The sequence below is a fragment of the Parasteatoda tepidariorum genome, chromosome 8 (assembly GCF_982258835.1).
Source record: "Parasteatoda tepidariorum strain Cologne lab strain chromosome 8, Ptep-v5.0, whole genome shotgun sequence".
NCBI lineage: Eukaryota > Metazoa > Arthropoda > Arachnida > Araneae > Theridiidae > Parasteatoda > Parasteatoda tepidariorum.
In genome coordinates this window covers 70,998,734-71,024,873 of record NC_141762.1, presented here as the reverse complement: position 1 = coordinate 71,024,873, position 26,140 = coordinate 70,998,734, and the positions used below count along the sequence as shown (strand labels likewise).

The following is a 26,140-nucleotide window of genomic DNA, read 5'->3' as shown; positions in this document are numbered from 1 at the left end:
ATTAGATGATAGTGTAAAGTTACTTATTAGATCAGCAGTTATAAAAGGTTCAAGATAAGATTGCGTTGGCAGTTTTAATTTATCGCCATGATTAGGAGAAGGGACTCAACTGCCCAAGAGAGGCAGCTTCCGCGTGCGACCGAGGAAGGGCTGACGTCAGAAAGTGTCCCAAGGACGTCCAGCTCAGGACGTCACATAATGAGGGGCCATTAAACAAGAGCCGAGAGGAAATTCTGTCCGAGTCCCTCATTAATTAGTCAGGCGCGAACTTTAGATCTCCGGAAATGGCAACGACTATCACTTTATTCTAAGCAATCGACCCTGTCTCTGAGGCCATGGGAAAGAATGCTTGGCGGTTTTTCTTAAGACTGTTTTGGCACAGTTTCTTCTAAGGGAAATTGAAAATAAGTTTTTTTTCTTTCATGGAGGTTAGGTGATAATTATAATAAGCGATCATAAATTATAGAAAACCCAAAATTTATATTTCTAAATTACTTCAGATTTGGTGACGTTATGAATTAATACTATGCTGATTTGTTTTAGCTTTGAATTTTAATTTGCTTGCTCAGAAACATTCACAAAATTTCAAAATTACTGAATTTTTCTTTAAAAAAATATTTTTATAACGGAATCATTGTATCTTTATGGTAACAATTTTTCACACGAAAGTTCTTAACTGATTTTAAAATCATTTATTTAGTTAGAAAATAATCACTAATTTACTTCTTTAATTTGAGATAAAACAATTATTCCTACTTTTCTATGAGATTCCACGGCAAAGAAATAAATAAAACTTATATTTTATATAGATTTTGTTATAATGATGAGTAAAATAGTTCCACTAAGAATTCGAGTAATGTTATGTATTCAAATTTAGTAAAAATGAATTTTCGGTATAGATACATATTTACAAACTGTTTCTTTGAAATACATAAAAATTAACTTCGTGTGTTTGTGAGAGACGAAACGGGGGAATTATCCTACACTATTTTTATTAACTCACTTAGGTGACTGCGAGGCTGGAAGCCGTCGCCAATAGCCCATTGTGCAGCTCTAGTGCGACGTAAATGAACTACAACAACAACAGCGAGGCTGGAAGCATGCAATCCTAATTTCTTCACCATTTTCTAACTAACCAGAGTTTTCATATCTCCATTGGTTCTCTCTGTCTGGTTAAAATACAAGCTCCAAACATTTCCTACCCGTTACAAATAAAATATGTCGCTATATTATCGCCAAATGGAATTTATCGTTAAAAAGGATCACTTTCCAGCTAGTAAGAGTACTTAAATTTGATAGGTAGCTTTGCTTTGGTTGATCGATCAAGTTACAATGCTTCTTTGATAGCTAGAAAAATTATGTTGACATTTTTATCACCAAATAGAAATTATTACCACTTGAAATAAACGACCATCTTATGACTAACTAGAGTAGAGTGCTTAAATTTCAACTGCAGTTCTGCATCTGAGACCAATGCAAGTCAGAATTATTTCTCAAAAGATACTGGCAAAATTTATCGCCTATCACAGTTTCAACCTCTTATCAACAAAACTACAAAAACAAGGAAAAAGAAGATAATAAAATAAAATAAAAAAATTAAATACCGCTATTATCGGTGATTACTTAGACCACTTTTCAATTTAAGACGCTTGTCAGTTTAAGTGAATTTACTTTAAAGATTACTTAATTAATGTATTTACTTAGTTAATGACACAGACACGTGTTGGCTCAGGGGATAGAGTTTTCATTTTCCAATTAAGTGACCCATGTTCGAATTCCAGCCGTGGCTGATTAATACGAATTCCCCACCGGCTTGCACCGACCACATTGCTGACGTAAAATATCCTCAATGGTAGACGGATCATGGGTTAGAGTTCCCCTGCCGTCGGACTAACCGTGGGAGTTTCTCATGGTTTTCCTCTCCATTTACGCAAATGCCGGTTAGTTCCTTCAAAAAATCCTTCATGAAGGCAGATTTTTCTCAATAGTTAATCCAGGAGTTCCCTTGTCTTCTGGATTGGGTTCAAAATTACAAGACTACGGAGTTGAACATTAGTCGTTGTGAACCCAAAAATTGGGTCGACTGTTCAACGACGGTCATAAAATAAAATTAATGCCACACAAAGTGAAACTACAATTTCATCAGTAAGAATTTAATATTTGGCTAACAATAATGTGTGATGGAGTATAAAAAGGCTAAAATAAATTGTATATATACTGCTCCCTTTATTATGTAAAAAAAGTTATAAAACATATTTTTTTAAATTTTTGTTTCGGAAAGTTCATTATCAACTCATCAACAGGAACTCACTATAATATTTATTTTTATAATCGAACAGATTTCTATTTATTGAACACCGGATAACACCGATATAAGAAAAAATTTACCATATTATAATCAATAAAGTAAGCCATAAAAGTTGTACTTAAAATTATGAGTTAAGTAATTGAAGTTAAGACACGAATAAATTTGTTATTGAATTATTTTAAAAATAAGTGAAGATTTATTTAATATTTCTAACTTACGCATACTCACAGTATTTAAAATATGGAAGTAATTTCATTGAAATAAAAAAATTTATGGCAGGAAAATTTCTAAAGAAACTCAATTAGTGTCCAAAATTTATCCAACAAAAGTAGTATAAGTTTAACCGGTTGCCTTAATTGACATTACGTTTTTCTTAATTTTTATTTGTTTATTTATTTATTCAAATTTAGTTTCGTTATTTTTCTAATTAACCACCACGACATGTTTTAATAAAATATTAAATACAGCGTATTTACTTTTATTAAAAAAGAATGTATATATTATTTATAATTGTAAGCATTTTTTCCCATTTTTTATTATAAGAAAAAATTAACTTTATTTGTTTTGATTGAAAAATTTAAAATAACTTTTAAATAATAGCAGATATTTTTTTAAAATTATATATATATATATATATATATATATATATATATATATATATATATATATATATATATATATATATATATATATATATATATATATATATATATATATATATATATATATATATATATATATATATATATATATATATATATATATATGCAATTATGTTGAATGACTTAAAAAAACATGCTACATGTCATTGCGAAAACACTTAAATTTCTAGGTTTTGCAATGCACAAAATTCAAGATCAAATTACAGTAAAAAGTACCAGCACTCAGGTCACCGGTTTCTATTTACTGTAAAATACATTTTAACTGAAATATTTTATGAGAAAAAAAATCTGATTTACCTCGATTTTTACTGTAATAACTACCATAAAATCCCTGAATCACTCTCACTATTTATTTAAAATATATATTAGAGTAAAAAAAACGGTATAATACTTTACGATGAAATGGATTTTATGATGCACCCAAAGTGCCAGTATTTTGCACCGTAATTTAATCCTGAATTTTCGACTGTGTAGAACATGCTATGTGAAGTATAAATATTTAAGTAACTTAGAGGGAAAAAATGTCAAGCTTAATTTTCGAAATACTAAAATTTCTGGATTTCAGAGCATGTTATGCAATATGCTGGAAATAGGTTGAATAACTCAGTGGAAAATCATGTTAAGTGACATTTTGAAATTGCTTCATTTATAGGTTTTAGAACATATTATCAGAAGAGCAGGAATTATTTAAATATCTTAGTGGAAGAACATCTAAATTATAATTTCGGAAACATTGAAATTTTTAGGCTTTAAAACATGTTATGAAATGCACTGAAAATTGGTTGAATGACTCAGTGAAAAATCATGTTAAGTGACATTTTGAAATTGCTTAATTTATAGGTTTTAGAACATATTATCGAAAGAGCTGGAAATATTTAAATATCTTAGCGGAAGAACATCTAAATTATCATTTTGGAAACATTAAAATTTCTAGTTAAAATCTATGTTGGAACAAGCTATGCAATATGCTGGAAATAGGTTGAATAACTCAGTGGAAAATCATGTTAAGTGACATTTTGAAATTGCTTCATTTATAGGTTTTAGAACATATTATCAGAAGAGCAGGAATTATTTAAATATCTTAGTGGAAGAACATCTAAATTATAATTTCGGAAACATTGAAATTTTTAGGCTTTAAAACATGTTATGAAATGCACTGAAAATTGGTTGAATGACTCAGTGAAAAATCATGTTAAGTGACATTTTGAAATTGCTTAATTTATAGGTTTTAGAACATATTATCGAAAGAGCTGGAAATATTTAAATATCTTAGCGGAAGAACATCTAAATTATCATTTTGGAAACATTAAAATTTCTAGTTAAAATCTATGTTGGAACAAGCTATGAAATATACTGGAAATTGGCTGAATGACTCAGTGGAAAATCATGTTAAGTGCCATTTTGAAATTGCTTCATTTATAGGTTTTAGAACATATTATCGAAAATTTTTAGGTTTTAGAATATGTTATGAAATAAAGTTTGAGTTGTATTGGAAGTTCCTGGTTGCCTATATTATGAAATATTATTTTATTTAGCCAAGTCTTTAAAAAAAACCGTTTTGCGTTTATCTCTCTACAATATTTTAAACAGAACTTTAAAACCTCACCTAACTACTCAGTTAACTAATGTGTTTTGAGATTAAGCTGGACATTTTGCTTACAATATGAATCAGTAAACATAAAATTCTAGATTCCCTTCAGAATATTCTAAGTTACAGTAGCTTAATTGACTTAATCCATTTTCTTTCCAATTTAAAAATAATTGCAACAAAGCGCGATATTTTGAAAATTTATCACCATGTTTACAAAGCCACGGTCTTATGTAGCAATTAATGCATCGCAAGGACGAAAACGCACCACCAAGGCCAAGGATATCATCGGGAACTCACACTAATCGCATTCACTGTTAGTTGTAATATAGGAAACGTCACAAGTGAACGAATAACAAAAGAACTTGGAACACAGAAAAAAAAAATTACTACAGGGACCTCAATTAAAATGGTATTTGTTAAGCGGAGAGGATGTCACGTGATCTTCAATTCGTGCCCTATGCCATAAGCTCCATTCACTATCGTGCAATCGTCCGGTTACTATCCCTGTTTACAGGACCCGGAATTTGGAGGGACTGAAGCGAAATATACATTGTTTATAGTTTTTCCTGCCGGACTTCCGTCTTGTCGTAGTGTTAATCTTTAAAACAGGATTGAATGCATATTTTACGTGCCCATTGGTCTTTGCCTGTTTGGATCTAAGTTGCTCCAAATCACCTCATCGTATTTATTTCTCTTTTATCATCTAAAAAGGATCTGATTTTCATTTTGATAAAGGTATGTAATATTTTTTTAAAGTTATGTAACAATAATATTGGATAATACTGAATTAGTGCTTTCGGCCATTTTGGATTATAAAATTTGTTGCATTGTTCTAAACGAAATAAACGACTTTAAACTAAACAACTGGATGAATATAATGGGAAATTCAAATGTTTTTCAAGTGTAATTTGTTAGATTTGGCCAGTCATGTTTAATACACTTCATAATACACACAAAATCTTTGAATTTGTTTTTCTTATGATTGCACTTTGTTTTATGCAACAAAGAAAACCAAACAAGAAAGTTTTATCGTATACATTTAATTGTAAAACATTAACGAGACGTCCAAAAATGTTACTTTTTTAAATATATTTATAGGATCACTGTTAAGGGTAGACGGAGAAAAAAATTCTGGTAAAATTAACTATTCTATTTAGCAAAGTCATTTCTGGTTAAAGAAAAAAACCTAATTCTGATAATAAAATCAAAATATACAATATTTAAATGGTCATATGGAAACGATTTCTATTCATATGGGAACGATTTCTGTTCATATGACAGTGGTTTATTGGAAATTCTGGTTTTCAAAATTATAGTTCTTATAACCCGCAACATTTAATAAAAATACACAACTGAACTGTAAATTTACCTGAATGAATGGTTTTTATACCATGCTCTATGGTATTATGATACAATTACTAAATTTTAACCCATTTATCAACTTCTAATGCTCATCATAAAACGATATTTTATTGATAATTTTACCAAAATCATTTCATCAGCACTTCGGTAAAAATTACCGTACTTCTTAGTGCTCCCATAGAGCCAGAAATGCGATAAGTTTTACCATGTTCTGGTAGATTTTGATTATATTTGATCATATAATCTCAATGTGAAACCTTTGAAACTTTTTTTTATTCAGTGACAAATAAGAAAATAAGTATAACTGAACTATAACTAAAATAAAAATAATTTAGCAAATTGAAATATCTATGAATTATCCATGAAATTTCCATATTTAGGCAACCTAAAAATTTGTTTTGCTTTTGTAAATAATTATAGGAACAATGCAGTATTAACAAAATACCAAAAACAGCATCACCCTCTTTTTCACATATTGTAACATCATATTATAAATTTTGAGTGATTTCTTTGGTGAGACAGAACCATAGTATTACCCCTAATTTTACTAATCAGATTCCTTATATTTTTGGGAACAAGTTTTGTGTTTTATAGAAAAATCAACTGTTGCTACTTTTAAGGCGAACTGCATTTCTTCTTTTAGTGCTAAAAAAGGCTTTAAAAATTAGTGAACCAAATAAATGTTTTTTATCAATATATTTTTTAAATAAATTTTTATAGTCAAAATTTTGATTAATTTTAATTTCATTGCAGCATAGGATCTACAAACTAAATTTTAAAATTCTGTTAACTGTAAAAAGATCAAACATCATTAAAGGGTAATTAAAACGCCTTGATATTATCCTTAGCAATTATTTGCTACAACAATTTAAAATATTTTTACTGAATTAAATTCGGAAATCAGTAGAACAAGCTAAGTTAGAATTATACAGTAATAATCACATATTGTATTTTTAAGAGCAGAGTATGTTTAGAAAAGCGTTTTCTATGAAAAAGTTTCGAATCTCTTAATATACATGATGAGCTCTGACTAGCAATGAAAAAACCGGAAACTGCTTATTTCAATGAAGCAAAACTTGGATAAACAATACAAGAATACTAAGCAAATACTTGATTATAGAAATGTATTATAAAAAATTAAAAACTTAGGATTTCCCTTTTTTTCTTAACAAAAAATTGAAGCAAAACTTAAGCGTTTACACAGCAACATTATATTGTTAAAAATTTCTGATAAAAGTGGTTAAATAAGAAATTATTTAAACGTTATTTCACCATACTCAAACAAAACAGTCAAATAGGCGTTAAAAAGATGGTAATCAGACCGTTAACTACGAGGAAAACCGTTTTTTAACTGTTTTCACCTAATACGGTTAAACAAACTGAATTTTGTAGCACCAACTAAGCCCACCTATAAATGCCACTTAGTTCCAAGCAACAGCGTACATGTTACAGCTGTGAGGGCTAATCTGTCTCTTGACCGATAGAACAGGATTCAAGTCACAGCGTTGGCACCACAATATTTCCTCCACTTACCTTAACACATGAAGAGTTTTCAGTGCCCTGCATTCTCCAATGACTGTTACCCAACGAACGGCCTAGCTCCTATGTCCAGTTGAAATTCTTTTTTGCCGTTTTGAAGTATTATTCTGGTTATAAATGGTTAAAAAAACGGTATAATTTTTCATTCGTGATTTTATAACCAAAACTAGTTGTAAACAATGTGAAAAACGGAAAGCTAAAAACTTTCTTTACCGTAAACTTTACGGTTATTCAGACAACTGCCGGTTATTTTACCATAATTTCGGAAGGAAAATTCCATCAGTGAAGGGTCAAAAAATTACGCATGAGAATAAATTTTAATTTAAGGAGTGAGTCTTATCAAATGGTCTCCAAATTTTCTTTTTTTTATATACACTTTTATGTTAAAATTTTAAAATTGGGAGAATAAAGAAACGGAAAACTCTGAGTCTTATCAAATGTTCTCCAAATTTTCTTTTTTTTTCTACACTTTTACATTAGAATTTTAAAATTGGGAGAGTAAAGAAACGGAAAACTCTGAGTCTTATCAAATGTTCTCTAAATGTTCTTTTTTTTTATCTACACTTTTACATTAAACTTTTAAAATTGGGAGAATGAAGAAATGGAAAACTCTGAGTCTTATCAAATGTTCTACAAATTTTCATTTTTTTATCTATACTTTTACATTAAACTTTTAAAATTGGGAGAGTAAAGAAACGGAAAACTCTGAGTCTTATCAAATGTTCTCTAAATGTTCTTTTTTTTTATCTACACTTTTACATTAAACTTTTAAAATTGGGAGAATGAAGAAATGGAAAACTCTGAGTCTTATCAAATGTTCTACAAATTTTCATTTTTTTATCTATACTTTTACATTAAACTTTTAAAATTGGGAGAATGAAGAAACGGAAAGCTCTGAGTCTTATCAAATGTTCTCTAAATGTTCTTTTTTTTTATCTACACTTTTACATTAAACTTTTAAAATTGGGAGAATGAAGAAATGGAAAACTCTGAGTCTTATCAAATGTTCTCCAAATTTTCTTTTTTTTATCTACACTTATACATTAAACTTTTAAAATTGGGAGAATAAAGAAACGGAAAACTCTAGTAATCATCCAAGTTTATGGTAAACATTATTATTAAACTAACACATTAGCACATAAGTTTTCATAAAAAAATATAGAAATATTTTCTAAACAAAAGAAACATTGCAAATGAAACGATAGCTTGATGTATGTTTTTTCATACATATTTTCAAAATTAGATTTTACAGCCACAAGTGTTTGCTTATAAAAAAAGTAATTTTTTTTAAGTATCTAAAACTTTTATCGAAAACACACTTCCAAAATAAATCCAATACTTATTGTGGCAAATTTTTTAACAAAATGTTTTGAATTTCCATAAATTTGCATTTGGTGTTCATTGTACCCAATCGAGGTTTTTAATCTTTCTTTTTTAATTGTTAATAATTATTTTTAATTTTTTACATTAAAAATGTAATTTTTATATTAAATTTGTTAAATTTGGAATTTTATTCGCGAATTAGAAATTGATTCAAAATGAAACAGAATTGGTACCTATAATTTAATTTTATTTTACATGGTTAATATCTATTAATATTTTAAAGAGAAAAAAAGCATTAGTTTATGATTAATAAAATAGAAAAAAAATCAGAACGGGAAACAGATGCGTTGTTTCCTTGAATTCTGAATTATTCTCATTGTGCTGTTACGGAAATGGAATGTTTAAATGATCAATTCATGATCTTTAATTGATCACGATAAACCATTCTTGAAATTACAGAATAATTTTCTTGCAATATACTGTTATAATGTTGTTTTTGCATGATTTTCAAAGACATCAGAAAATAATGAAATTTAATTTATTAAAGTTGTTTTTGTAATGATTGCTTTCGTCTGCTTAATGAATTAAATTGCTAAATGAATCTAAAAATCATAGTTTAGGATAATTTATGCCTTAATAATTACTTCGAAATAGAATAAATTTTATGTATTCTTTCAAAGCTTCTTTCTTCTTCTTCTTAAAAAAAGAAAAATGTTCGTAAAAACTGGTTGGCAAATTACATTCCGTGTTCTTTTCCTATAACTTATATTCGGTATTGACAAAATATTTTTTCTTTGACTTGTGTATTTTACGTTATTTGCTATGCTTTGGATCACCTTAACGCTTAGTTTTTTTTGCATCTGTTACAGTTTTTATGTGTTTTCTTAAAATAATTAATCTTAACGATTTTTACTTTATTTGTCATGTTTTTTTTTCTCAACTTTTCTTTAGTTACGTTTGGAACAAAGCCATGACATCCCTCTAAAGTTGATTTTGTTTTTATATCTTTTTAAGTTCTTAAGTGTTCTCTTAAAAAATTTTAGTTTTTAAGACTTATCACCGCTTTTTTCAAAAGTACAATATTTTGTTTTAAAATATGTAATCTTATAATTTTATGGTATAAAAAAATTATAATTTTATGGTATAAAAAGACGAAGACACATCTAAAGACAGAAAATTACAATTTTATGTCAAATTTTATCTTTAGATTTCAGTTTTTACACACTTTCTCAAAAAATTTCAAATTTTTAGAAGTTATTTTACATGAATTCACTTGTAACAAAAAGAGCCTACACTGTGAAAAAGTTCCAAATCGAATTACGGTACATGCACTCTGTGTGCATCTCATCCGTAAAATCCACTTTTACTGTAAAATATTACATTGTAATTTTCACAGTAAAATTTATTTCATTAGAGTGTTTTAATGATTTTTCGGTAATTATTATAGTAAAAAATACTGTATATCAGATTTTTTGTTCCGATAAAATAGATTTTACATTAAAAAGTAACAGCACCTTGAGTGCTGATACTTTTTATCTTAATTTTATCCTGAATTTTTCTACAGTGTTCTCATAATACATTTCTGTTTTATCTCCGTAAATTTTAAGATTATATCAGACAACAAAATTTTAATAAGTTTGATACAACTCTCCAAATGTTATAATGACAATTTTTTTAATTGTTTCATTTTGCCTACACTATTTCCACCTTTAAATTTTAATTGCAATATTTCTTCATGATTTTCTTTTTTCTCAAGGGTGGTCTTAAACTATCTTCCCTTTTAAATTATACACAATTATGAAGAAGATGAGACATAATTATAAAGAACCTATACTCTGAATATTTAGGGCTCTGAGTAAAACAAACACATCTTAATTATGTCTTGAATAGCACGTTAATAGAGATAAATAGTTTAATATATAGTGATTATTTAGGTGCGGTCACATGCTTTACTGCCTCAGTATACGCAAAGTTATAAGTGTTTTATTATTTTATGTTGCAATTATCGTACAGTTTTTCACTGGCCTTCTCTTACAAAGCGATGGAAAACTATTCGAAGCATTTTTAGATTTTTGAAACAAAATTAACTCCACTAGAAATAACAATGCATAATAAATGGATTTATTTCCTTTTCCTCTTTATTTTCCTGTTCAAAATAAACATTTGGCATAAATTTAATCTTTCCTAAAGAAAAACTAATTTTAAGTTTAAAGAGTTACTTTTTTTCGGGCATTTCTTATAGGTAATTTTCTTAATAATTTTATTAAAATAAGAACGAAATGGAGACTTAGAAAAAAATTCCTGAAGTATAGGATTCTTTTACAAATATTAAGTGCAGAAGGGCATTTTATCATAGTAGTGGTAAAAATTTTTTTATATATTTAAATAATGCATTTTTTTAACTTCTATAAATTGAATATTTATTTATAAGAAGTGAAGAGCTCAAATAATTTCAATAATATAATATAATATAATATAATGTAATATAATATGATATAATATAATATAATATAATATAATATAATATAATATAATATAATATAATATAATATAATATAATATAATATAATATAATATAATATAATATAATATAATATAATATAATATAATATAAAACATTATAATCTTAGAAATTTTTGCAATATGTGTTGCTTAGGCATGAAAATAGAGGGTCATTATTATTCGCCTATCGATGATTCCTATTAAGTACATAAATATGTATTATCAACATAAATATACGAAAACTTAAGGGCAAAAAATAAGGAGAAGTAAAAATATTCAAATAAAATCATAATTTAATCACAATTTACAACTTAATATTATAGCACAGAAACATTTTAACATTCGACATTCTTTTATAAACATATTGACATATGATACATAATTAATATTAAGCAAACAACCAAACCAGTACTAAGAATTTTTAAACCTTTTATGAAAAGTACTAAAAGTAAATGATAAATTCATCTTACAGAGAGTAATTTTGTCTAACACCACAAAGGGGTGTTGTGGGTTTTAAACTCAGAAACGTTATAACGCTTTCTTTTAAACTATAATTGTCAACTTCACCCAATCAATGCCGCTGAAAATGTGCTTCATGTTCCTAAATATTTAATGAAACATTCACGAAAATATGCATTTAAAAAACTTAAAAAAATTGATATTTTTAATTTTTGACATAGAAACTATTTTTATTTATGACTAGTTATTTTTAATTTCCTTCACAAAAACTTTTTTAACTTGAGTTTTTTTTTATCTAAACTTAAATAATTATAGTTAGGATTGCATATACTAAATTAACCTTTAATTATTTATTTTTAAAATTATGCATCAAAGGAAAAAAAACTGTTTCAAAATGCTTAAGGCCACGGATTCTTTTGAATCTTAAAATATAAACAAATCAAAATGAGATACAAAAGAAAAAACAAAATATACAAGTCTAAACCCTAAAATAGTTGCTTTTTATTTTAAAAAAAATTTAACATTTGGGAGACTTGTATTTTAAAAAATTTTAATGCTTATGCAGAAATAAATATTTTAAGTATTTGAAAAACACATGGTTCGTATGCCTTTTAGTTACTTCTGCGAACGATTTCCATTTCTGTGAACGAATTCTTTCATATACTTTATTAAAATAAAGTTAAAGTAAGAAAAATTGGACCAAAATGACCTTGATTCATTGGTCATTACACATTTCATAACACTTCTCTTAAGTTCTGTTCATCTAAACTTACTAGTTGATTGTATTTTGATATTCATGTAATTAAATTTTATTTTTAATGAAGTTTTCAAGTGGCTTGCATCCGATGAAAATAACCAAATGAATCATAAACCCAATACTGACATACTCTTAATGTATCTTAATGCTGTTTTTTTCAGAATCTAACACATTTATTGTAACGGAACGTTGTTTTTTGAAGAAAAAAATTAAAACCCGAGGAACATGATTGAGCATGCTTGAAACCTGATAAAAAAAGTAAAACTATAATATATAAAATCATACTAAAATATTTTTAAATTTTTAGTGCATTTACATAAGAAGAAAAAAAATACAAGCTATACTCCAAAGGCATATTACCTTCTTTATTTGCACTCTACCACCATGCGTTAGATTTGAATATTTTTTAAATTTGTTACCATCTTAAATTATCCGTATTATTGTATAAATTAAACCTTTCCAAGTTTTATTCCACGATACTAAGGTTCATCTTAACAGGTTCTATGGTTTATTTTTATGTTTTCAGGTTTTATGGTTCATGTCTATATAGCTCATTTACAAAGTCATTTACATGGTTCATTTTTATGTTATGTTTTTTTGTACAATTTTTATGTCCATTTGTATTTTTCTTACTACACTGTTGGAATTTTTATTCTGAAACTGTGGTAAAACAATCGGCAGCAGTTTGCCCATCCAATGAACCACAAAGTTTATAGTTAGAAACATTTTTTACTCTTATAGTTTTGAAACCGTTTATTACTGGTACGGTTAAGAAACCGTGAGTAAGAAACTAAATGGTTTTAAAACAGTTTACAACTGGTACACAGTTAGCAAACCGTAAATACGAAATTAAATAGTTTTGTAACCTTTTACAACTTGCATAGTTTCTAAACCATAAAATTAAAACCTAAACGGACAGTGGAGCTCTATGGATATTTGCGTCATTTATGCGCGAAGGAAAATTTCGTATTCCAACAGACGAGGGTTAATGAAGAGTGCAAGACTCTGAAAACTCTTCATGAATTGAAGAAGTATTTCGTATTCCAATAGACGAGGGTCAATGAAGAGTGCAGGACCCTGAAAACTCTTCATGAATTGAAGAAATATTTCGTATTCCAATAGACGAGGGACAATGAAGAGTGCAGGACCCTGAAAACTCTTCATGAATTGAAGAAATATTTCGTATTCCAATAGACGAGGGTCAATGAAGAGTGAAGGACCCTGAAAATTCTTCATGAATTGAAGAAGTATTTCGTATTCCAATAGACGAGGGTCAATGAAGAGTGCAGGACCCTGAAAACTCTTCATGAATTGAAGAAATATTTCGTATTCCAATAGACGAGGGACAATGAAGAGTGCAGGACCCTGAAAACTCTTCATGAATTGAAGAAATATTTCGTATTCCAATAGACGAGGGTCAATGAAGAGTGCAAGATCTTGAAAACTCTTCATGAATTGAAGAAATATTTCGCATTCTAATAGACGAGGGCCAATGAAAAGTGCAGGACCCTGAAAACTGTTCATGAATTGAAGAAATATTTCGTATTCCAACAGACGAGAGTTAATGAAGAGTGTAGGATCCTGAAAACTCTTCAAGAAGTGAATAAATATTATGGCGTCAACGCTGGGAATCGAAAGCCTATTCAGCCGACTATGAGATTGAGCGATTAACCCTCTCAGCTATAGTTTATACCTAACAGCATGGAACTAAATAGCTTTATAAGGTGGGCTAGTTGGTGCGGATAGAACTAATATGGTTGTTAAACCATATTAGGTAGAAACAATCAATAAACGTTTGAACGTTGAAAATGGTTAAATAACAATTAAATAAACTGCATTTCAATCCACTACAATTACCGAGAAATTTCTATGATGTTTTAAGTGTGAGTTTTCATAGTTAGGTATTGAACGAAAGTTTCAAAGAAAATTATACAAAATATTTGAGTTACGGAATTCTCAATAATTATCTTTGTTCTTATACACTTTAGGGAAAATCTTTGGATAGAAATTGTTTTTAAAAGTACATATTGTTAAGCTAACTAAATAACATGTTTCTTTTGAAAATCATGAAAAGGGAGACGATAATTTCCATGAAAATTAGAGAGAGAAAGCCTTTTATCAAATACTCTCTTTTTTCGGTGGTGATGTCATTATAATGAAAGCTTCCCGTTTTGTAACTTAATCCTGTTTTATTTTGATTAATTTATTATGCTCAATTGACGAATGATTAAATTTAGTAACTACAACTTATGTCATCGAAAATGTTTCTTTTTCATCGCAATCTATGTTAAGGAAATGTAATTTATTCATTGCAGTGATGTTAAGTTTGTACTCAATTTATGTTTATTCATTTACGAATAAATGTACTGGTATTGAAAAAAGTAACAATGATAAGTTTTCAATTTTACCATCCCTTAAAAATTGATTTTAATTTCAGTTGACATTTATTGTAAATCATTTTATATTCATTCGTCAAACGCAAGACAATAGTTTTAATGTTTTGATAGTATTTAGGAAAAAAAGTTATTATAATTCACAAAACAGGACAAAAAGTTCAGCTAGCTTTAATTCTTTTTTGTAAAATTTTAAAAAAGAAAATCTACATTGTTTAAAAATATATCAAAATTAAACCGAATACAAAGACTTCTATTAAAAAGTGAAAAATATGCCAACTGTAAAAAATTCTGGATCAAATTACGGAAAAAGATACCGGTGCTAAGGGTGCATGTACTTACTTCTTACCGTTAAGTTCATTTATACCGGAACATTTTTACGGAAAAAAAAAAATTATTACATATGTTTTTGCTTAAAGTATTTCTCAAAATAAAATATAGATGGCAGCATAAAGTCACGTGATTAGTAACTGTTAATTTTTGTTTTATGTATATTATTTGTAGTTTAGTTCTCTATGTGTTTTGTTACAATAAAGTTGTGTAATTAAAAACCGGCATGGTAATTTCTAAGTGATAATTTTCCCCGAGAAGAATATCCTTTTACCCACAATCCTCCAACATACAATAATTTTTACAGCATTAATTATCGAAAAATGACGGAATCACTATAATTAAATAATTATTACTTTAAAAATTATTGTGTTACATTTTACGGAAAAATTAATTTTACAGTTAATGGATTTTATGGATGGTGCACGCAAAGTGCTGGTACTTCATACCGTAATTTGATCCGGAATTTTTTACAGTGTGCTTTGCAATTATGATACACTGAGAAAAAAGCATAGTTAAAACTGCAGGAATTTGGTAAAATTTGCCATGTTTCTGGCTCTATGGGAACATAAAAAAATTAGTTATTTTTACCGAAGTGTTTTAGTAAAATTAACTATAAAATATGCTTTTTATAACGTGGGATAAAATTTGTTAAGTGTGTTAAAATTTGGAAATCGTATGATGTCTTAGAACATAGGATGAAAACCATTTATTCGGTAGTGTTTACTCCTGAGTTATGTATTTTTTCACCAAATGTGCGGCAATTATAACTAAAAATTTTAAATCTAGAACTTCCGATAAACCATTACAGTAAGAACGGAATAATTTCCAAATGAAAGATTTAAATACGATATATTTTAGGTTTATTAACCCGAATTACGATTTTTTAACTAGAAATGTTTTTAGCATACAGTACGGTAATTTTACCCGAATGTTTTTCCCAACAATGCTTAATATATTGAATGATCATTAAAAAAATTGTCAGCATATGACCCGTTGGCGAGAATGGAATAAAAATGTCTGTAAAGGTACGCATTCAAGAATAGAGTAAAAAAAAAAAGTATATCCAGTTCTCATGGTTATTGATTAAGTAACAAAATATTTAAATTTTCTGGTAGCAAGAAATATTTTTTTAATAAAAATATGATCCTCTAAAAATAAAATTTAAAGGCTATTTTTATTATGATTGCGGCAACACTTGACATATGACATAGATGAAGAAACATTTTTAATATGAAATATTCGATGCATCAGTTGTAGCATTTTCCTCTCGTTATCCCTATTTAGTGACATCATTATTCGTGATATAAACTATTATTTCCACTATATTAGAAGTTTTTTTCCCAGGAGGATCAAGTTTTGTGGAAATTTTTTTTTTAAATTTCGAACTTGTTTTCACTGTATTGTAATCGCGAAGGCTGGATAATCATATTTAATACTAATTTTAAGAGTGTACCTTATAATACCTTTATGCTAGGATTTATGTTTCTCACCAGGAAACCGTATGATGGCAAAATTATTTATTTATCACTCAGGATAATGCATAATTATATTGATAAAAAATATAGTTTTTTTTTTAAATAAATGGTTTTGACATTGATGTCGCACTAGGCCTGTACTAATGGCCTATCAACAACAGTCTGAAATTATTCCTCAATGATTATCAGTTGATAATATAGACACACAGCCATAATTTAGATGAGAGGGCAGAGTGTGGGAGTACTCACCCGGCCTCCGCACCACACTTCCTAACCGTCCGAGAACTTTTCGCGCTCTAAATGTATTAAAATTTAGAGCTGTCATTAGGTCAGAGTTGAAATATTTTACATGATTTAAGTCATATCTTTTCTTGATATTCAATATTATATTTTCTCGATATTACTTATCAATTATTTGCATTATTCAATTTTAAATCTTTTCTCAAAATAAGAAAGAAAGTAAAGCTGCGTAAACACGATGGATTGAGATTAATGAAAAGCCTAAGCAGTATGTCGAGAGGAAATTTCCATTTTCAAAAACTTGTTATGGTCAGTTAGAAATACTGGTTATCATACTGTCTTTAATGAAAAACTACCTGGAAAAAGTTACGTAAACAAATTCTAGATAGTTCTATGCCTTTTACAGTTAATTTAATCGAATTTAATTGCGCGTGCTCAATGTGTTCATTCAATAATCATTAGAAATGGGAATAAGTATATTAATTTGAAATAAAACAAACATTCTGCATTTATTTTCTGATGATTGCATACATAGATATGTGCAATTTAACTTTTGTTTATGGCTGTGTTTATTAAAATTGTATTGATTTTTTTATTTTTAACCTGGTTTTAAATAAATTTTTTTTTATTTCGATGGAATGTAGAAATTAGTTTTAATGTGGTCTTCATTTTAAGCCCGTGTTTTTGTTTTAAGTCGCAACGTAATTGTTAAGCAACTGTTTCTCTTTACCTTTAGCGGTGAATAAATTTTTTTTTCAATGGTTGAATCATTTCAACATTTAGAATGAAAACAATTATGCTTCTAACTAAGGTAAGTGATATCCACTTGCCACGTGGCGACTAAATAAAATAAATTGGCTCCCAAAAATTCGCCACTTATTCGCCACCACCTGTTTTAGTCATTTGACACCCCATCCTAAACACTCCTTAGTTTCTGAAATTGCACACTGCTCCGAGAAAAACGTTTATTTTTTTAAAAATTAATTTATGTTTATTTTGTAATTAAATGTTTGGCAAGATGTATGGTAATGAATTTCCTGTAAGAAATTTTCAAAAAAGTCAAATTTAAACACAATTAAATTCTACCCATACTTTTTTCTATCTATTTAAATGGAAGGATTTTATTTCTTCAATATCGTCTGCAAATTTGATGTTCTTAACTTCCTTTTTTTTCTGCCCCTTTTTTGACAGTTTGTTCAGATGTGGCGTGATTTGTTTTTTATTGAGGCTGTGAAGTAGAATTCATTATTGACGAAATGAAACTCATCAGAAAGTAGGGGAATATTTGATTTTGTTTCTTTACGGAAAGATGAAATGGGAATACAAAAGGCCGGTGCAGTATTTCGTCTTTGGCTCACTCGTACGAAATGACAATGAAGCTGAAAGGGGAATGACAAAAATAGTAAATAAAACCCTAAAAGTAATATTTCTAAAAAAAGGTTTAACAACAAAATTTTTAAAAAAAGAATGTTGCAATTTTTGAATGATTTTCTGGAAAAATAGAAATTGAAAAAGGCAAGTCGAATGCAAACGATAATAAAAAAATAACTGAGGAATGAATATTACTGCACAGAGGAAAAGCTGAGAACAGCCGTTGAAGAAATTCTGATCTTAATATTTCATGTTTAATCAAGAAACTTAATAGTTAGTTATTATATTTCATTCCTATACGAAGTTTAAAATTGATAATTGGAAAAAACAAGTCTAAAATTGAACTTATTATATATTCTTTTTCCCTTTTTTAAATATCATTTCTTCTTAAGACATGATATGTTTTAATAATAACATGTATAATGTAATAAAATTTTTTATAATAATCTTGAATTAATAAAAAAATTTTAAACTGAAAAAATATTTTTATAACAATTTAAAAGCAAATTTATTATTAAGTACTTTTAACGCAAAAATTAACCAATGGAAAGAAAAAAGTGGCCACCAGTAAATTTATCTCTAGTGACCAGCGTCCACCTGATAAATTTCCCAGTCTTGACGTTTGTAACCAACTTTAAATACGAATTCTTCAATAGGGACAACAGAACGTGTGGCTCTGTACTATTAAAATGTACATAAATTTGAAATCATATCACTGCTATACATTTGAGGTTTAAAATTTTTCTATATTTAATATGAAATTGCGATTGCTTGTTATACTGACAAAATGACTCAATCTCTAAACATATTTTTCTTTATCACGATGATATACTTTTATTTCCTTTCGTACAAGTACATTTGTTTTTCTAACAAGAATGAATTTTTATTCTAATTCGCTCAACATGTTCACTCAACATGTTTTTATCTAGTAAGATTACTTTCATTTCTTCGCATAAAAGTTCATTTGTTCTCTAACAAGAATATGCATTTTTTCCAGCAAATTCACAATGTAACTTCTCTATTTTTATCACTCTTAAAAGAAACTGTACAAACTTGAAACTGGTTCTAGAAACTATTCCTAAAAAATATAAATTAGTGTAACAATTATGGTGTTGAAAATGTATTCCAAAAAACTATTTTCTACTTTTCTGTTTTGATATAATAATGACAATTTGCTGCTGGAACAGATTGAACTCTTCTGTTATTCGAAATAATAATCACGTAGTCACATGGTAGAATTTGTGTTATTATATTACTACTTTTAATCATGATAAATTATTGCTATTACTTGTAACAAACTAATATTAACATTTTTACAATAATTGTTACTCTATGCAACATTCTTGTATGCTTTTTCTTAATAGTGCTATAAAGTAGTGACATTTTTGGTTAAAATAAATAAGGTAAATATTAAACATTATTTTGGTAAACAAAACCAAAATATATGGTATTTTAGTCTATTCATTTGGTAATTTTCGTTTACATGGTAATGTTTTACAGGAAATTCTGTTCTTCAGAATTATAGCTCTTATTACTACACATATAGTAAAAAAATACAAAACTGAAAAGCAAAGTCAACCGACTAAATTTTTATATTTGCACTTGTGCTGTTTTATGTTACAAAGAAAAAAATAGAAGAAAGTTTATCGTATACATTTAATTGTGAAAAATTACCGAGTTGTTCAAAAATGTTACTTTTTTAAATAGATTTATAGAATCACGGTTAATAGTTGAAGGAGAAAAAAATTCTGACATTTAACCATACTATTTGATAAAGTCATTGCTGGCAAAAAAACAAAACAAATTCTGATAATAAAACCAAAATAAACGTTACCATATGACCATTTAAATGGTCATATGGTAACGGTTTAACGGAAATTCTGGTATCAAAATTATAGTTCTTATTACCCCACATTTAAGAGTAATACAAAACTGTATTGTAAATTTAACTGAATAAATGGTTTTAATGCCATGTTCTAAGGTATCATGATTAAATTTCCAAATTTTATCAGATTAACCAAAATTTATAGAGTATTATGAAGATATATTTTATAGTTAATTTTGCTAAAATAATTACTAAAACCCTTCGGTAAAATAAACCGAGCGTTTAGTGTTCGTATAGAGCCAGAAACACGATAAATTTTACCATGCTCTGTTAGATTTAATCACACTTGTTTCCTCAGAGTAAACTTGAAAAAAGGTATATTTCTTAACGTTTATCCAACGTATATAAATTTTGTAATTTATTACATGCCAATCAAATAATAATCACATTTTTAATATTCGTATTTTACTCACGCACATACATTTTCATTTTTCTTCTTCATTTAATTAATGCACAGTGAGCAAAATAAAAAAAAGGAACTTCCCTGAATAACCTTTGACTTCATATTCTAGACTCAGTCTGTATCTTCCGAAGAGATGACCTCAAATATGCTAATTAATAAATGCAGACTATTTAAGTTGCGAAAACAAACACAAAAACATACTTCCTTTGCAAAAAATAAACATTTTTTCGACGGATTCGAATTTCTAACCAGACTTTTTCTGGAAAAATTCTCGCTTATACATGCGACCGATTTCGCTTAAATTTTGTATTTTCACATGTTAAATTAGATTCTTAATAACGGCAAAAATTGTATGCTTAACAAATCAAAAATACTATTATTAAATAAAATAATAAAAAATAATAAACTTTCACTGAGTGATGCTTATTCTGGGAAAGTACGTTTTTGTGTCTTATTTTGTAATTTAATCCTTTGACTACCAACGGGACTCATTTGTCCCAACAAATGTTTAAAAATTACTAATGGGGTGAAAAGCACTTAGAAACTCATTGTAATATGTCCCAGTCGTAGAGTCGAACCAAGTATACGTGTTTCATGTGTCAAATATCCCCTAGATGGCGCTAAAGAGTTTCTTGCATGAAATAGCATTGTGATTTTGAGCTGGGACAGATATATCCCACTAGTATTCGTCATTGAGACAGATATATCCCACTCGTATTCTTCATTGGGATTGTTATGTCCATTCATATTTTATTCATATTTTCTCAAATGAACATAGAAAAAGGAACAAATATGAGCTGCCCAATGTGTAATGTCGGGTTAGGCAAAAATTGCTGCACCCTGTATCCATACTATGTAAAAAAAAGTCCGTATAATAAATTTTTCCGGAATGATAGATTTGCTTGTAGTAAGTCGATCACTACAGGTGGGACATATGTATCCCACCATTAAGTACGGCCGGGACATATATGTCCCAGCCTCTAAACTGATAACAGCTAGTCAGAAAAATCCCAAATACTAAATTTGCCTTATTTGTGAACTATTTTGTCCTTTTGAATAATAAACGGGACCAAATAATCATTTTTTAAAATTCGTAGTCGAAGGGTTAAAATTTCGTCTGCAGTAATTAATATTTTAGGTCACCCCTTGAGCCATTAAGATTGAGTCTTAGAACGTGAAGATACGATCAAAAGTTATTCATGATCCTTTTTTTCTGCGAGCTGTGCATTACCATTTTATGTTAAGAAAAAACTACAAATAATAAATCTAAACACAATATAATTTTGCTGATAATTTTTAGAACTTCTCAATTAAAATGGATGAAGTGGAATAACTGATAAAAACGAATGAATTGCTAAAACACATGGAAATTATATGCTATCAAGTTGATAAAATGTGTTAAAGTATGATTCACTGAGTGAGAGAATAAATTAATGAATAAGTGAATATGTAACCGTTCACCTTACCTAGCTAATCAACAAAAACTCGTAATGAAATCAAAATTGTCTCGCATTTTACATAGGCAATTTGCACATTAGTGGCTTTCGTATCTTTAAAATTCAAAAGTTTGACCTAAGCTCAAATAATGTTTTGATTCTTTTCATCATAATTTTTTAATTGATTGATGATTGATTCTATAAATTATCTAATTTGTTAACTTGATTGTTTAGGTATCCTGAAATAAATAAATAACATTATGATAATATACGAGCACGGGAATTTTGCTGCTGTTGCAGCAAGGATCTTATTTTATCGAGCGCCTAGTAAGAAATGAGCAGATTATCTAGATCAGTGGTTGTCAACTGGCTGCCCCGGCCATTTTTTGGAGGCCAATTTTCATAAAGAATTTATATGAGTTTAAAACAGTTTTCTTTCGTTAAAAAAAAAAATCTAATTTCTTCGTTTCTGTAAAATTTAATATACCAACGGTGCAAAAAAAAGTTTTTTTTCTCAGGTTTTGTATCCAACAAAGTATTTAATCAAATACAAAAATAATCGTTCATGTTGCTCTTTTTTTTTCTTTCTATTTTTTTGAATATAACTTAGCATGTGCGTATCTGACAGTAATATTTAATGTTTCTTCAAACATAAAAGAGTCCTATATAAAATTCGGAAAAAATTGCGCCCCTGCCATTTGACTGGTGTACTTAACTGCGGCGCCCGGGCCTCATGTAAGTTGGAAACCCCTGATCTAGATAATTTGTAGATTACTTAGGTATTTTGAGAACCGAAACAGCTTTCGGAACTTTAGCGGATCACTCTCTAGACTGTTAGAAATTTCTCAGAAAAAATGTTTAAATAACAATTTAATTAATTGCTATTTTACCATATTCAAACAAAACAGTCAAATAACCATAAAGAACATAGTATTCAAACTATTAACTGGGAGAATAACCGTTTATTAACTGTATTCACCTAATACGGTTAATCAACCAGAATTTTATCGCTCCAACTACGCCCACCAATTGAAGCCACTTAGTTCCTTGCAGATGGATGCATATTGTAGCCGAAAAGGCTAATGTGTCAATCTTATGACGGGAAGACCGGGAGTTCGAGTTCCAGTGTTGCCAGAGCAATACATCCTTCAAAACATGAAGAGTTCCCAATGTCCTACACTTCCCAATTTGTGACACTGTATTATTAGAATATGGTACTCTCATTCTCGCAAATATGACAGCACCATAAAGCTGCTAAATTATCTCCAATATCCAGCAAAAACTGTATTTTTACTGTTTTGAAACCATTCTAGTTATAAATGGTTAAAATCCCGTATTAGTTTTATATTCATGACTTTTTTTACCATGCTAGTTGTAAACGGTTTCAAAACCGTAAAAGTAAAAAAATTTCATGGTTATTTTAACCTATCTTTACTGTTATTTTATGTGATTATTATTTTAAAATGAAAATTCTAACCGTGTAGTTCATCAGCCCTTTACATAGATAGATAATGATAGAATTACTAGTTTCTACGCTTTACAGATAAGAAATACATGTTTTTGTGTAAGTAGAAAATAATAAAAAACCTGTATTTTAAAATGTTTTATAAACATATTTTATGTAATTACCAAAAAGTGTCGTTATTTGGGTAAATTAATAGTTGAATGAGTTTTAAAAGTCAATAAGTGCTTAATAAATGCAGCAATTGCTTCATATGCTTACTTAATACGTTTTTTTTCACTTCCTAAAATATTTTTGTGATCACTACAAGCGGAGTTTATTATATTCAATTTTGATTTTGTTGATTCTTGTTTGTTTCTTTTATTTTGTTGGTTAGAAGAGCGCATAAATTTAAAACTGGAGCTTTTTGTCTGATGTCTTTAAGAGCGGAATTTATCGTAATATTATCGCCAGTTAAAAATTATAACCAAACAAAATTATGACTACATTCCAATTAGAAATTGTAATTGTTCTTCTGTGTTATGACAATTGAAATTTTAGTTTATAATAGCCCGCTACAAACAAAATGTATCGGCATATTCCTGATAAAAAAAATTATCGTCCATAAGAAATTATAGTCAATAAAAAATATCATCATTGAAAAATTTCGACCAATATCCGACTAGCTAGAGTGATAAAATTTCCAATGGAGTACCATGTTTTACGATAATCTAAGTTTCAATAGTGTCCTAAGCGTTGGAAACAGATTTTATCGTCATTTTATTGTAAAACAAAATTTATCGTCAATCAAAATTCTAATAATTTTTCGACTAGCTAAAAGTCTTTACCTCAGCAGGAGGCCTGATGAATATACTATAGTTTTAATCACTTTCTGATACTTACAACAGAATTTACCACCAGTAAAAATTCGGACCATTTTCCAAATAACTAACTAGTTTTCAAATCTCATCCATAGCTCTGCGCTTTATGGAAATACAAGTTTCAATCCTCTCTAGTGCACATGAGCGGAATTTATTGCTATATTATCATATGTCATTTTCACTACTTTTTGACAAACTAGAATGTTTGGGCTCATGTCCAAGAGGTCGTGGGCTTGATCCCAGCCTGCCAAAGACTCCTCATGTAGTAATGGTGACTGATGCAAGTGAAATATGTCGAGTCGCATAGTCCTCCATGTTCCCATGACAAATCAATACCTCTGGGGGTACTGATCCAGAAGTTTCCTTGTCTTCTGGATTGGGTTCAAAATTACAAGGCTACGGAATTAAACATTAGTACTCGTAAAACCAAAATTGGGTCGGCTGTTCAATTACGGATATAAAATATAAATTAGAACTAGAATGTTAAAACTCTAACTAAATCACATTTCTGGATAAAAATACAAGTTTTAATGGAATCTTGACTCTACAATACGTCTTTTGCTGTAATTTTATCACCATATAAAATTTAGTTATGCAATCAAAACTTTAATTAGACTTAATCAATTTAAGTATACTATTACTACCGGAGTAGCTAGAGAGCTCAAATTAACATGACCATAACCATAAATTAATGTGATGCTCGTAATCTAAAATTTTATCTTCAGTTTTTTTAAGATTCAGGAGATATGTCTGTCGAATCAAGGCTAACTGCGGAACGAGGGGAAGTAGTGTAGTGCTGTTATCTGTGAAGGAGTGAGAGTGATGAGAGAGAAATATTTTTAGGGGCTAACTGGGATCGAACCCGAAACGTCTGTATCCGTAGGTTGATGCTGTCACCACCATTGAACAGGGAGTGTTCCCTTACTTTGAAATAGTTTGAATTAGCAAGACGTTTAGTTCAAAGGTCAACTCTATTAGTTTTGCTGATATTCATTGCAATTATGGGCTATGGGCAAGGAAGGTGGCTACCCTTATAAATAAACGGTCGATTCTATTAATTTTGCTGATGTTTGTTACGATTACGGGTACTGGACTTTTTTTCTCTCGTTGAAGTAAGCTTTCCTGATAAATTAGCGGTTAACTCACCGTATTCCTTAGAGTGTCAGTGTAAACGAGTCATTAAAATTAAACTTTACTACTGATATTCTGTCACCTTTCTTGAAAAATAATTTCTTTCGGATGCCAATGTCTTCTGATTTTTAGAATAAATCCCAATTTTCATGATGGATCACAAAGAGGCATACGTTTAATTAAAGTTTTATGAATAAGTTATGTGGTGTTAAAATGTCAGAAATTGAGATTTAACCATCCTTTTGAAAGACTTTAGCTCGGTTTGTCAGAACAGAATAATCCTGTTCAAAAGTCTCTGTCAGCAAAATAGCTTGGGCCCTAATTGGACCAATATTCACGAATCTTGGCTCAATAAGGCTTCTAAGGGCCGTCAGTTTTCTGACATTGGCCCACTACAATTATTAAACATCAATTCACTAGTATATAAGACATGCTAACTTGAGTCAACCCTGAGGTAGCTTTTGATACATGAAGGTTGGCATTGTCTAATGGTCTTTCAACACATTGGTGACCCGGGCATGATATGATCCCGACTACTTCGATGTATGATACATATTGAACAGTTGACTTGCTATTTGTAACTGCATCCTCACACTGTTGCTTCTCAGTCTCATTTACACATATAAAGGTTCCTGCACACACTCGACT

At 28.8% G+C, this 26,140-nt stretch overlaps 1 protein-coding gene across 1 annotated transcript in view; it reads left to right on the top strand.

Moving 5' to 3' along the window:
* The first annotated feature begins 4,867 nt into the window (after positions 1 to 4,867).
* Positions 4,868 to 26,140, top strand: part of LOC107449343 (excitatory amino acid transporter) — a 99,218-nt gene continuing 77,945 nt past the window's right edge. Inside the window, exon 1 of the mRNA XM_087169110.1 lies at positions 4,868 to 5,296. The gene's annotated coding sequence lies outside the window, so the exon portion shown is untranslated. The remainder of the gene's footprint in view (positions 5,297 to 26,140) is intronic.